Source organism: Rhinopithecus bieti, unplaced genomic scaffold, assembly GCF_001698545.2.
Source record: "Rhinopithecus bieti isolate Rb0 unplaced genomic scaffold, ASM169854v2 scaffold_47298, whole genome shotgun sequence".
Lineage (NCBI taxonomy): Eukaryota > Metazoa > Chordata > Mammalia > Primates > Cercopithecidae > Rhinopithecus > Rhinopithecus bieti.
In genome coordinates this window covers 151771-164957 of record NW_016818822.1, presented here as the reverse complement: position 1 = coordinate 164957, position 13187 = coordinate 151771, and the positions used below count along the sequence as shown (strand labels likewise).

Genomic DNA, 13187 nt, shown 5'->3' with positions numbered 1-13187 from the left:
AAATCTACTTTACATTCCTCAGATAAACCCCATGTAGTTATGATAAATCCTTTTTATATAGTGTTAGATTCAATTTGCTAAAATTTTAAGAATTTTTGAGTCTTTTTGAACAGTATTAGTCTTTAGTTTTCTTTCTTGTAATGTCTTTATCTGATTTTGGTGTCAGGGTATTCTGACCTCGTAGAATGATTTGGGAAATATTCTATTCTATTCTATTTTCTGGAAGATTTCATATAGAATTGTAATTATGTCTTCATTAAATGTTTGGGAAAGATTGCCAGTGAAGTCTGGGACCAAAGTTTTCTTTGTGAGAAGGTTTTTAAACTACAAATTAATATTTGACTATTGTGATTGATTTCTTCTTGAATGAACTTTGGCACTTTTTGTATTTTAAGAAATGTGTACATTTGTCAATTTCACCAACATCGTCAAATTTATTGGCATAAAGTTTTTTCTATGATTTGAATATTTGTCCTCCCCCAAAACTGATGTTAAAATTTAATCCCCAACTTGGCAGTATTGAGAGGTGGGTCCTTTAAGAGTTCTTTATGTATTCGAGATACTAAACCATTATCAGATATATAATTTGCAAATATTCCCTCCCATTCTGTGAGTTGTTTTTTCACTTTCTTGGTAGTGTCCTTTGAGGTCCATTTTAAAAAATTGATAAAGTTTAACTTATCTATTTTTTCTTTTTGGTTTATTGTTTATAATATTCACTTATTATCCTTTGGATGTCTGGAGGATCCATGGTGATATCTCCTCTCTTATTTCTGATATTGGTAATTTGCATCTTCTTTCTTTCTCCTGATCCGTCTGGATACAGATTTGTACATTTTATTGGTCTTTTCAAATAACCAACTTTTGATGTAATTGATTTATCTCTGTTTTTTCCTATTTCCTATTTTACTGATGTTTTCCCCTTACCATTATTATTTCCTTTCTTCTGCTTACTTTGAGTTAAATTTGTTATTGTTTTTGTTTTTTTGTTTTTTGTTTGTTTCTTAAGATCAAAGTTGAGGTCACTGGTTTGAGGGCTTTCAGCTTTCCTAGTATAGGGATTTAGTGATTTGAATACCCTTCTGAGTACTGCTTGAGCTGCATCCCACAGCTTTAATTATGTTGCGTTTTCATTTTTCTTTTAGTTTACAATACTTTATAGCTCCCCTTTCAATTTCTTATAGCAGTGAACTTCAGGGATATGTGTGGAATATCTGTGCCCAGTGAAGACTGTTTCAAGTCTCAGGGTCTGAGGCTCTGATGGAAGGCTTAGTCGTATATGCACATCCTGCTAGCAACTGGCCATGGCAATCGAAGCTCAGGAGGCAGGGTGCGGTGGCTCATGCCTGTAATCCCAGCACTTTGGGAGGCCGAGGCTGGCAGATCATTTGAGGTCAGGGGTTTGAGACCAGCCTGGTCAACATAGTGAAACCCTGTCTATGCTAAAAATACAAAAATTAGCCAGGTGTGTTGGCATGCACCTGTAATCCCAGCTGCTCAGGAGGCTGAGGCAGGAGAATCACTTGAGCCCAGAATGCAGAGGTTGCAGTGAGCCAAGATTGTGCCATTGATTGTGGTCAGGACCCCAACAACGAAACCAGGTTCACATACATCAATCTTGATGTTTGGGCAAAGCAACTCTAACAAGGTGCTATGGCATGGTGTATTACTCCAGGTGTACAAAGCAAAATAGTCAATCCATCAGTGACCTAAAGAACATGCTGAAGGCTACATTCCCAAGGAGTGACTTGGAGACATGCAAGGAGTAAGCCACCAAACATGCTGTGTTAATGCCTTCTTCACAACAGCCAAACAGAAGATTTCTCTATTGCTAACCACTGCCACTTTGAGGTACAGGTTAGATGTGGGAGTAAGGGATGGTTAGGGATTGGGCACCATTTGGTCTACAATTACACAAAACCAGGGGTCACTTGTTTTAATGGAAGTTACTCTTTTTTTTCATTTAAAAAATATAAGGACTAGACACCTCTGCTTTGTGTGGGCTTGCTTTCCCCCGATCACATCAACCTTTCCAGCTCTTGGAACAGAATCCAAAGTCCTTAGCATGATACACAGAGCCCCACCTGATCTCACCACCCTCGGTACCTCCCTGCCTTCATCTCCCACTGCCCTCCCCCTTCATGGCTCTGCTCCAGCCGTGCTGGTGAACTTGAGGTTCCTCACACACACCAGGCCCCCGCCTGCTTCAGGTCTTTGCCTGGAGTGTTCTTAGAAATCCTCATCAATGTCCCCTCATCTCCTGCATGCTTCTCCTCAAAGATCACTCCACTGGAGGCCTCCTGGCCACTGTAGCTGAAACAGCTGCCCCTGCCATTCTCTGCGCCCTTTCCTCACACCTGACAATATATCATTAACCTGAATATGTAATTATTTTTTACCTGCTCCTCCTCCAACTCCCAATGAGACTGTCTGCACCATGGGGGCAGGGACTGTTTCTGCTTCTCTGGGAGGTCCTGAGGCCTAGCACCATGCCTGGCACAAAACTGGGGCTCAATAAGAGCCTAATGAATGAATGAATTGGATATAGATAGACAGTAGGTGGAGGGGAAGAAGGAGGGTATTTGGAACTCAGTAAGATATTTTATTTTCAGCTCCAGGCTGTAGAGGAAATACTAAACTAAATTCTTAACTTTTCTCTCAGGACTTAAGTTTCAAATGTTATATTTAATATCATAAAATTTATTTTATAAAGATGTTTTGGTTTCCCCTTAGAGGCTAACCTTGTCTAATAAGTTTTTTCTTTCTTTCCTTTTCCCTGATGACAAGTCACACATTTATAGAAGAAAATTTAAATGATGCAGAAAGGAGTAAAGTAAAAAGTGAAAAGTCTACTGGACTGGAGGTTAGGGATAGCAGTGTCAGCAGGGCTTATCAAAATGTCCCTGTGGATAAAATGGCCACGTCAAACGGTCCTGCTCTGCTGTTTGTACACTTAGAATAGAATCCAAAGTCCTCGGCATGATACACAGAGCCCCACTTGATCTCCCCACCCCTGGTACCTCCCTGACCTCATCTCTCACTATCCTCTCCTCCCCTTTAATGTACTGTGAGCTTTACAAGTTTCTTTTAAAAAATATTTACAGGTTTCTTTTAACTTGTAAAGCTCACTGTATATTAAAGACAATAACCTTTTGTCCATCAAATATGTTATCTTTTTTTTTTGTGTGAATTAATATTATTTTTTTTTTTTTTTTTGTTATTTTTTTTTTTTTTTTTTTGGAGACAGAGTCTTGCTCTGTCACCCAGGCTGGAGTACAGTGGTGTGATCTCAGCTCACTGGAACCTCCGCTTCCTGGGTTCAAGTGATTCTCCTTCCCTTCTCCCCGAGTAGCTGGGATTACAGGTGTGCGCCATCACGCACAGCTAAATTTTGTATTTTTAGTAGAGACAGGGTTTTCCCATGATGGCCAGGCTGGTCTTGAACTCCCGACCTCAGGTGATCTGCCTGCTTCAGCCTCCCAAAGTGCTAGGATTACAGACATGAGCCACCGTGCCCTGCCTTTTTTTCCTCCAATTTATTGCTTTTCTTCTAACTTGGTGGTGTTTTCTGCTGTTCAGAAGTTATTTTCATTGAGTGGTCAGTTTTATTAATCCTTTGCTTTTATTGTCTCTACCTTTTGTAGTGTGCTTAGAAAGGTCTTCCTCACCCCAGAGTTATAATACTGTTCACCTACATCTTCTTCTGGTACTGTCATGGTTTGATTTTATTCTGTCATGTTTAAATTTTAAGGCACGCCCCTTTATGGTGATAATAGACATGTATTGAGTGCTTACGATGTGTCAGGCTCTGTTCCAGGTGCCTTATATGAATCAGCTCATTTGAATGTTCAGTAAGTCCAGAGATAAGTCTGGTAGATCCTTGTTTTCACAGGTGAGGAAACTTGAAGACAGGGTGGTTGGGTACTTATGCAAGACCACACAGCTAGCGAAACCTGGTCTGTCAGAGGCTAAAGGCTACACGGGGTTGCTGTAAGGATTAGAGTTGGTGTACGTAAAGTTTCTGGAATATAGTAGGCAGTCTACAGATGGTAGGGTTTATTAATTATTATTACATAGTTCCCATAAACATAATTTCTGTTGGCTGCATATTATTTGGAAAATTGTATATTTCAAGGTAAGTACATTTCTAAAATATTATTCCTTTAAAAGCATGTTTAGAATTCCATGGGAATGAACAAAACATTTATTTGAAGAAACAAATATCATAAAAAGAAATCCCAGAAAGATTACATTAACGTGTGTTTCACTGGGCAATGGGATGTGTGTGTGTGTGTGTGTGTGTGTGTGTGTGTGTGTGTTGTGTGTGTTTAAATCTTTGTTGGCAGAGCAGAGCAGCTGGCCACTAGAGGTCTCTGATGCCCGAGGAGCTGTTAGTGACGCGCTGGAGCGAGCGAGGGATCACTAACACCTGAGACGGACTACAGACCAGCACGTGCAAGAGGTGGAAGTCCAAGTTAAACGCAAAAGGACCACCTCACTGAGAACCAAGAATGTCAGTTATACCCGAGGCCTTCTCAGCAGCAGCAAGCACCTGTGGTGAATTTCCAGGCTGAACTGAGACAGGCATTCTTAACTGAGACACCAAGAAGTTTTTAAAACCGTATTGGAACAGCAAGGAATCTGATGCCAAGGAAAATGTAATAAAGATATAATCTGTAATTTTTCAATGTAATATAGATTTATTTAGCCTGTCTTTCTATGTTTGTTGCTTTCATTTTTTAGGAAAAGGCTATGCAAAGTTGATTTTGATTTATTACCTTTTTTTTTCCTTTGGGATTTTTCTTTTTTTCGACTTTAAGATTAGAATGCTCTCATTTCTGAGGGTTTACTATTTACTTTTTATAAAATAAGAGCGGGGGGGGTTACTGATAAATTCTCTTCTAGCTTTTCTTTATGTCTTTTTGCAGTATTACCCCTCAACTTGAATTAATTAGGCCTACCATTTTGAGTTTTAAAATCGCAAGGAGACAACGAGAAAATTTCTGAGAAAATTTCTCCTTTGCTGAATCATTTATACCCAACATTTTCAGTTTTTTTTTTTTTTTTTTTTTTTTTTTTTTAAAGGGTCTGTCTCAGTCACCCAGGCTGGAGTACAGTGGCTTGATCTCAACTCACCGCAGCCTCCGCTTCCAGGGTTCAAGCCATTCTCCTGCCTCAGCCTCTCAAGTAGCTGGGATTACAGGTGCATGCCACCATGCCGAGCTAATTTTTGTACTTTTAGTAGATATAGGGTTTTGTCATGTTGCCCAGGCTGGTATTGAACTCCCGACCTCAGGTGATCTGCCCGCCTTGGACTCCCAAAGTGCTGGGATTACAGGTGTGAGCCACTGCGCCTGGCCAGTATCCAACATTTTCTAGTAATTGCATGGGCTTGGTTGCAAGCAGGTGGTGGAATCTGATCATTGTCCCGAGCTCTTCCACAGAGTAAGACAATTTTTCATTGAATAGGTGTGCACATTTGATTTTTTTTTTAACGTAGGAATTTTTTAGCTTATCAGTTCAGTTCACACATTCTTATAAATTTTGAAGTATAATATTTAAATCATACATTATGGTCTGCAAGTAGGACCATTTAATTTTCTGATATTTAATTGTATCCTATTTTATTCTAGTCTCAACTGCTAGTTCTGCCTAAACAATACTAGTTTAGGATTTCTTTAGAGCAGGGGTTGGTAACATATCTGGCCCGAAATTTTATTGGAACACAACCATGTTCACTTATTACATGTGATCTGTGGTTGCATTGGTGCTACAGTGGCAACTTTGAGTAGTTGTGCAGATCAAGTGACAGGTACAGCCTGAAATATTTAATATCTTGCCATTTAAAAGAAAAAAAATGGCTGACCTTTGTTTTAGAGTAGCAGATTTAAAGAAGAAAACACCAAAGTGAGGCCAGTGAGGTTACTGATAACATTATAGAAGGTGATGAATAAAGGATTATAGAAGTTTATATGAAGTATACATTACAGGGTAGAGAATCAGATGAATTTCTTGGGTAAGGGATGACTCGAAGTATCATGTTAAAACTTGCTATATAGGTAGATGGGTAGTTTTTAAAGACATTTAAACAATTGGTACCCTTTTCATTATAAAATATAAGGCATATGATAGCCAGGAAAATAGGAAAATAAACCATTATGTTATGAATATCAGTTCAATTTTGTTTGGTACCTAAAATTTACTAGGCTATGTATCCAATTGGATACTTACCCAACTGCGATGCAAGGTGTAAATATTAGTAATATTAGCATGACTTTTAAATGTTTGTTACATTGTTTTCTAAAAGCATCACTAGAAATATGGATTGCCACTAAAATTAATAGACCATTAGTTTGTTAGGGCCACTCTTTGTATTCTGTTCTTTTGTTGTTGTTGTTAAATAAATATTTCCAATAAAGGAAAAAAAATTGTCTATATTTCAGTTTTCATAAAACAGCATGTTTAAACATTTTCTGATCATAAAAGTAGCCACAATAACTGCTATATTTTTAAGGGCTGTGATGAAACAGTGCTGTCACTGTGGAAAACAGTTTGGCAGTTCTTTAAAAAGTTGAACATAGAATTACCATATGATCCAGCAATTCCTCTCCTAGGTATATATCCCAAAAAGTGAAAGCAAGGACTCAAACAGATTCTTGTACACCAGTGTACATAACATGTATAATAGCCAAAATGTGGAAACAACCCTAATATTCATCTATAGAAGAATGGATAAACAAAACATGCTCTGTACATACAATGGAATATGAATCAGCCTTAATAAGGAAATTCTGATACAGGCCCCAATGTAGATAAACCTTGAAAACATTATGTTAATCGAAATAGGCCAGACACAAAAGGACAAATGTTGTATGATTTCCCTTATATCAGGTACCAAGAATAGGCAAATTCATAGAGAAAGCAGAATAGTAGTGACCAGGGGCTGGGAGAGGGGAGAGGGGAAGTGATTAATAGGCTTCTGTTTGGGAAGATGAAACATTTCTGGAAATAGACAGTGGTGATGGTTACACAATATTGGGAATGTACTTAATGCCATAGAATTGTCTGCTTAAAAATGGTTAAAATGGTAAATTTAATGTAATGCCCTTTTTTTTTTTTTTTGAGTCAGGGTCTCACTCTGTTGTCCAGACTGAAGTACAGTGGCATGATCTTGGCTCACTGCAACCTCTGCCTCGCAGGTTCAAGTGATTCTCCTGCCTCAGCCTTCCAAGTAGCTGGAACTACAGACGTGCACCACCATGCCTGGCTAATTTTGTATTTTTAGTAAAGACGGGGTTTCACCATGTTGGTCAGGCTGGTCTCGAACTCCTGACCTCAAGTGATCCACCCGCCCTGGCCTCCCAAAGTGCTGGAATTACAGATATGAGCACTGCTCCTGGCTGTAATGTACATTTTTCTATACTAAAACAACAACGGGCCAGGCACGGTGGCTCATGCCTATAATCCCAGCACTTTAGGAGGCTGAGGGAGACGGATCACCTGAGGTCAGGAGTTTGAGGCCAGCCTGGCCAACATTGTGAAATCCTGTCTCTACTGAAAATAAAAAAAATTAGCTGGGCATGATGGCACACGATTGTAATCCCAGCTACTCAGGAGGCTGAGGCAGGAAAATCACTTGAACCTGGGAGGCAGAAGTTACAGTGAGCTGAGATCATGCCACTGGGCCCCAGCCTGGGCAATAGAGTGAGACTCTGTCTCAAAAAAATGAAAAATTAAAAAAAAAACAACCACGACGATAACAAAAGGAGCCAAAATTAGCCTCTATCTCATAGACTGCCAGGCTTAAATGAGATAATTTGCGTGAAGTGCTTAGCACAGTGCCAGGATCATAGGGAATACTCAGTAAAGGAAAGATAAATGTTTTTCTAATAATTTAGAACCATTTAACTATAGAATGAGCTTCTTTGGGGGTGGAATAGTGAGCTCCCTGCTACTGGAAGCGTTTAACAGGGGGCAGAACAGACTTCTTAAAGTTTCATATGCAAACAAATCATCTGGACATAGTGTTAAAATGCAGATTCTTATTTAAATAGATTCTGGCTGAGGCCTGAGAGTCTACATTTTTAGCAAGCTCCAGGTTATATTGATGTTGCCAGTGGAGCACACTTGAGTAGCAGGAGGCTAGATAATTCCTTAGGGGGATGCTGGAGAAGCTATGTGATAATTCATCAGATGGAGCAATGAGCTAGATCTCTGTGGCCTACTGCGGGAGCCACTCACCACATGTGGTTATTGAGCATTTGAAATGTGGCTAGTCCAAATTGAGATGTGCTGTGAGTGTAAAATACACAAAAACTTAGTATGGAAATAGACTAAAATATTTAATTAGTAATTTTTATATTGATTACATGCTGAAATGATATTTTAGATGTATTGAGCTAAATACAATATTCAGAATATAGATATTTCATATACATATATGTATATATTTTATTTTTGAGGGGGAGTCTTGCTCTGTCACCTGGGCTGCAGCTCAGTGGCATGATCTTGGCTCACTGCATCCTTTGCCTCCCGGGTTCAAGCGATTCTCCTGCCTCAGCCTCCCAAGTAGCTGGGATTACAGGTGCCCACCACCACACCTGGCTAATTTTTAAAAAATTTTGGTAGAGATGGGTTTTCACAATGTTGGCCAGGTTGGTCTCGAACTACTAACTTCAAGTGATCTGCCCGCCTTGGCCTCCCAAAGTTTTGGGATTATAGGCATGAGCCAAAGAATATTAATATTGGGACCCCTTGAGCCCAGAAGTTTGAGACCAGCCTGGGCAACATAGGGAGAAACCGTTTCTACAAAATAAAAAATAAAAGCCTAGTCAAGTGTGGTAGTGCATGGCTATGGTCTCAGCCACTCAGGAGTCTGAGGTAGAGAATTACTTGGACCCAAGAGGTTGATGCTGCAGTGAGCTATGATAGTGCCATTGATCTCCAGCCTGGGTGACAGAGATAGACCCTGTCTCAAAAAAAAAAAAATTTAAAGGGCTATTAATGGAAGGAGATCAAGTAGAATCTAGAGGGTGACACAGGGTTAGAAGATTTTCTTCTTGTGGTAACCTAGGAAGAATGTGAAGCTGATAGGAAAGATAAATGGAGAGGGAAGGCGGCTCTCCAGGACAGCAAGGAGGAGTGAGGTCTGCAAGAAGGCACAGGTAAGACTAGGTTTATGCAGCATTTATATGAATATATGAAAGATGGAAAAATGTTAATGCTGGTATCTGGGTAGTGGGGATGACGCTTACATTTTACTTTTACTTGTGTGTGTGTGTGTGTGTATTGCTTGTTTTTTTGAGATGGAGTCTCACTCTGTTGCCCAGACTGGAGTGCAGTGGCTTGGTCTTGACTCACTGCAACTGCCGCCTCTAGGGTTCAAGCGATTTTCCTGCCTTAGCCTCCTGAGTCGTTGGGATCACAGGCGTGCGCCACCATGCCTGGCTATTTTTTGTATTTTAAAGTAGAGATGGGGTTTCGCCATGTTGGTCAGGCTGGTCTCAAACTCCTGACCTCAGGCCTGCCTTGGCCTCCCAAAGTGCTAGGATTACAGGTGTGAGCTACTGCGCCCAACTTCTTTTGTGTTTTTATCTTTTTTGTGTGTGTTTAAAATTTTTCTTTGGTGTTTTCCTTTCCCCTTCATGAAGATGCATCACTTTAAAATTGGGGCCAGGTGAGGGAGTATTACTTATTATGAAAACAGAAGCAGAAAATCTGCTTCCCGATGTAGGAGGACCATAAGTTAGGAATAGCCAGGCCACTGACTCCAGTACACAAGGACATAAGGCCACTCTCCAGAAGCACATGACATGAACACATTTATCTCAAGAATTATAGGATAAGCATGTGTGTATGCATGGTGAGGACTAGGAGGAGGCTATTGACTATCAAGAGTAGCAGTGGATGTTTGGATTTCAGGTGATTGCTACCTTCCTTCCACTTTTGTGTATATTTTAGTGTTTTATAATAACTATGCATTTTTTATAATCAGAAAAATTAATAAAGCTATTGTAATTTTGAAAACTATGTATAGTCTTCACCAAAGAAATTAATAGTCCCACTGCACACTGCACTGATAAAATCACATCTTAGGCTCTCATTCTCCTACTGACCTGGAAGAAGCAGTGGCCATATTGTGAACTGTCTGTGGAAAGGGTCACGTTTCAGGAAAATGGGGGCAGCCTCAGCAGCTGAGAGTGGCCTCTGGCCAATAGCCAGAAAGAAACTGAAGCCCTCAGTGCTACAGGTGCAAGGAAATAAATTCTGCAATAATCTGGGTGAGCGTGGAAGTGGATTTTCACTCAGTCAAGTCTCAAATATACAAGTCTGGCCGACACCTTGATTGCAGCCTTGTGATATCCCAGAGCACAGGACCCAGTGAAGTCATGCCCGGACTCTTGATCTACAGAAACTGTGAGACAGTACGTGTGTGTTGTTCTAAGCTGCTGAATTTGTGGCAAATTTTTAATGCAGCAATAGAAAATTAACACACACTCCTACCAGCAGTATGTGAGAATTTGAAATACTTTACATCCTTGCCAACCCTCAGTCCTTTTAACTTTGGCCATGCTGGTAGGTGTGTATTGTGATTTTAATTTTAATTTTCCTGACGAATAATAATGTTGAACACTTTTTAATATGCTTATTGGTTATTGGATATACTCTCTTATGAAGTGCCCTGCAAGCATTTTCCCATTAAAATTTGAGTTGTCTATCTTTTTATTACTGTTTTAGAAGTTCTTTATATATATTGGATATGAAGTTTTGTAGGATACATGGATTAAAAATCTACCATTGTGGGGCTTGCCTTTTCACTTTTCTTAATGGTGACTTCTTTTTTGGGGGGCGGGGAACGGAGTCTCACTCTTGTCACCCAGGCTGGAGTGCAGTGGCACAATCTCAGCTCAATGCAACCTCTGCCTCCCGGGGTTCAAGCGATTCTCCTTGCTGACTCAGCCTCCTGAATAGCTGGGTACAGGGCTTGCCACCACGCCCGGCTAATTTTTTGTATTTTTAGTAGAGATGGAGTTTCCTGTGTTAGCAGGATCGGTCTCGAACTCCTGTCTCATGATCCACCTGCCTCGGCCTCCCAAAGTGCTGGATTACAGGCATGAGCCACCGCGCCCGGCCCTTAATGGTGATTCTAATGAAAACGAAAACAAAAATGTTCCCAATTTTAAATTCAAAAAACACATCTTATGTAGTTTCCAATCCCTAACATCTAACAGAGGCTCTCCTTCCCCACCAAATAGGCAATGCTAACTATTTATGAATTTACCTTTATTTGTCTTTGAAGGGGATCAGAATATGCCACCCCAATATGTGTCACTTTGGCATAAGGATTATTTTGAGCTAAACGTAATTGTGCATCTACAGGGGCAGGAAGAGTTCTCTGTCCTTTCCTTATCAGTCTAAAAGCAGGACATAAATTTCCCTTTGAGGAAGGTGTCCCCCTATACTAGGGAGAAAAGAGCAACTCTTACTTATCATTGGAGATGGGAAGATGAAGCCAAAATGAACTGGCATAAACAGACCTTACTAAAATAGCTCTTATCTTCCATTAGGCCTTATCTTGTATTCTTCTCTCATCTATTTCCTAGTTACTTCTCCAAAATTTATCATCTCTGGAAGCCAAAACCCCCTTTGCTTTGTTAAAAAGGTATATAAGCCTCTGAGTCTATCCACTTTGAGTTTCACTTCTTTTCTGTGAACTGTGCACATAAATATTCATAAAAAGTGCGTGCCTTTTCTCCTGTTCATCTGATTTTAGTTTAATTTACAGCCTGCAGGCACTGACCCTAAGAGGTTAGAGGAAAAGTTTTTCTCTCCTGACATCTTCCAGGAGTAGGATAATTAATATGGTGGGAGGTCTGGAAAGCATGCCTTATGAAAACTGATTGAGGGAATGTTAAGCTTGTGGAAGAAAACACTGCGGGGTTGCTGATATATCAGAGGACTGTTAAGGGGAGAACAAAGAAAGAAAGACAATTAACACTTGTTAAGCAGGTACTAACTGCCTGACTCTGTGCTAGGAGTATTAGAATATTTAATCTTTGGATAAGGAAACTGAAGCTCAGAAAAATTAAGTAATTTACCCAGAGTCATCAGAGATAGAAAATGACAGAGTTTGACCTCAAGAAGATCTTCTGGCAATTTCACCCCTAGGCATATACCCCAAAGAATTGAACACTGATACTCAAATACTTTTACACACATATTTATAGCAGCATTGTTCACAATATCCAAAAGTTGGAAACATCTCAAATATTTACGAGTGAATGGATACAAAATTGTAGTGTATACATAGAGTGGAATATTACTTAGCCATAAAAAGGAATAAACTACTGACACTACAACTTGAATGAACCTCAAAACTTATGTTAAGTGAAAAGCCAGATGCAAGAGGTCACATATTGTATGATTCCATTAATATGAAATTTTCTGAATAGGTAAGTTCATAGAGAAAGAAAGCAGACTGGTGGTTGCCAGGGGATCTGGGGAGGGAGGAATGGCGAGCAAGTGCTTAATGGATGTGGGGTTTGAAAATGTTAGGTGATGAAAATGGTTGCACAATGGTGTCAATGTATTAAACACCACTAAATTGTTCACTTTAAATGGCTAATTTAACATCATGTGAACTTCGCCTCAATTAATAAAAAACGGTTTTCTAGCTTCAACTACAGTGCTCTTTTCATTCTTTAAGACCAGCTGTTTCTCTGGGGAGAGTAGAAAATGGAAAGTGCACTGTGGTTCAATACACATGGGAACTTTCTAAGAGTTATCCAATAATGTAATGGGCTGACTTATGTTGTATGCTTACCCTAGAAGTATTCCAGCAGAGACTGGACAGCTGTCTATAATGACTACTATAGAAGGGACCTCTAAGTTTCCCTCCAACCATTAGATTATATGATTCTATACTCTTGATTAGTTTATCTCTTGGAGAGATCAGAATTCAAGCATAACATAAGAGACAGTATAGTCAAATACTGGTCTTTATGGTAGAGACTACAAATAGGAGGCAATTTATAAGGAATATGACCAACTTTGATAATAAGGATTATATTTTTTATGTTATAGTTTTGGAGAATGTTGGAAAAACCATAAGTAAGCAGTGAAATAGCTAACATGTTAACCAAAGTGTGGTATGTGTGTGAGTTTTAAATTTTCTTATTAAAAAATAA

The 13187-nt window shown here is 39.5% G+C and overlaps 1 pseudogene; it reads left to right on the top strand.

The window, feature by feature from the left end:
- Window positions 1-4346: 4346 nt before the first annotated feature.
- On the top strand, window positions 4347-4617 carry LOC108518870 (SNRPN upstream reading frame protein pseudogene; annotated as a pseudogene).
- The last annotated feature ends 8570 nt before the right edge of the window (window positions 4618-13187 follow it).